Source organism: Vulpes lagopus, chromosome 3 (assembly GCF_018345385.1).
Source record: "Vulpes lagopus strain Blue_001 chromosome 3, ASM1834538v1, whole genome shotgun sequence".
Lineage (NCBI taxonomy): Eukaryota > Metazoa > Chordata > Mammalia > Carnivora > Canidae > Vulpes > Vulpes lagopus.
Window position 1 is genome coordinate 77,904,243 of NC_054826.1, and position 2,005 is coordinate 77,906,247.

Consider the following 2,005-nt stretch of genomic DNA (forward strand, 5'->3'; position numbering starts at 1 on the left):
CTTAAGCATCTAAAAAAATAATGGCCTCAATGAATTGAAGGATATCAAATTATACAAATCCATAATGATATTCCCAAAATGAAAACCCTTTTAATTCAAAAGTTGCTAGAGAATGAAATCCTTACCTAAAAATTATAAATAAAAGGAAAGAATAGAGTTTTTATATTGCTTTCCCTGTATACTGTACTGTAGGCCAACAAAATCAGTGATCAAAGAAATTTTTTCTTTATAAATTAATCACAGGTAGTAAATGCAAGAATGATAGTATTAGAAAATCACCAGTTCACAACTCCTCATGAAATAATTCATCTAGACAACATTAATGGTTCACAAATATTAAGTGAAAGGTTGAAGGAGAACTTTTTAATGGATCAATCATGTAGACACTATCTCAACTCAAATCTAAACATGACTAAGAGTGGGAAAACCAGGGCTTTTATGCTCTCAGACATGACGGATAGGAACTATATAGCATTACACCTATGTACTAGCAACAAAGATTTGAAAATTAACGTTAAAAAGGATTACTACTTATAACAGCAACAAAAATATAAAAACTTATGGTGACCTTGGGTTAAACAAAGATTTCTTAGATATTATGTCAAAAATACAATTCATAACTAATTCATAAATTGGTCTTTAATAAAATTCAAACTTTTGCTCTTTAAAAAGTGCCATTTTTCTTTAAATGGAGGAATGAAAATTAAAGAATGAGAATGAAAAGGCAAGTCACATACTGGGAAAATCTTTGTAAAGCATATATTTGATAAAGGCCTTGTATCCAAAGTATCCTTTGAATGCTCAAAACTCAACTATAAGAGAAAAAAGAAAGACATTAAAAATTAGGAAAAGATTTAATCAGATACTTCACCAAAGAAGACATAAAGAGGGCACATGAAAATAAGCTCAATTATCATTGGTCAATAGGGAATGCAAATTAAAAGCTCAATGAGGCACTACTACATACCTACTAAAATAGCTACAATTTAAAAGATGACTTTATGAGTATCGATGGGGGTATAGAAAACCTGAAACTTCATACACTGCTGGTAGGATTGTAAAGTGGCAAACCATTTTGAAAAAGATTTTGGCAGTTTCCTTAAAAGTTAAACATATACTGCTCCAGCCAACGTGTTATACTGGTGGCAGAGTGGTGGATTACCCTGTGCCTGGCAAAACAGAGCCCAAGGCCATGAGTAGATACATCAGCCCAGTGAACCTGGCTGCTTTCCCCCATCTGACCATGGTGCTGTTGGCCATTGGCATGTTTTTCACCACCTGGTTCTTTTTTTATGAGGTTACCTGCACCACACTTGGGATATCTACAAAGAGCTCCTTATCTCCTTGGTAGCCTGGCTTTTCATGGACTTTGGAGTCCTCTTCCTGCTGCCCTGGGTTAGCATCTACATATGAATTCCCAAGGGTTCCAATCAAGTGGTATATCTGAATCCCTGGTTTTATAAATCTTTTTTTTTTTTTTTTTACTATTGCTGGAAGTGTCCCACCTGCTGAGTACAATAAAGGCAGATGTGTGACCAAAACAACAAAAAAGTTAAATATATACCTATAATTTTATCCAGCCATGTAATTCCTAGGTATTTACCCAAAAAAAGGAAGATAACATGTTCTCATTAAGACTTGTACATGAATTTTTATAGCAGCTTTATTTTTAATAGCCAAAAAGTGGAAACAAATCAAATGTCCATCAGCAGATGGATAGACAAATTGTGGTATAGCCATACAATAGAATACTGGTCGGCAATAACAGGAAAGGAACTAGTGATATAATAGCATGAATAAATCTTATATTACTTATGCTGAATGAAAGAGTACACACTGTGTAATTTCAATTACATAAAATTCTAGAAAATTCAAATAATTTGTAGAGATACATAGAACATCAGTGGTTGCTTATGGAGGAGTAAGATGGAGAGATTACTAAGGATCATAAGGCTGGTCACAGGACCATTGCATGGTGTCAGAGCACCAGTGAAATGATGAGAGC

At 33.9% G+C, this 2,005-nt stretch overlaps 1 pseudogene; it reads left to right on the plus strand.

The window, feature by feature from the left end:
- Positions 1 to 1,192: 1,192 nt before the first annotated feature.
- Positions 1,193 to 1,413, plus strand: LOC121486509 (annotated as a pseudogene).
- The last annotated feature ends 592 nt before the right edge of the window (positions 1,414 to 2,005 follow it).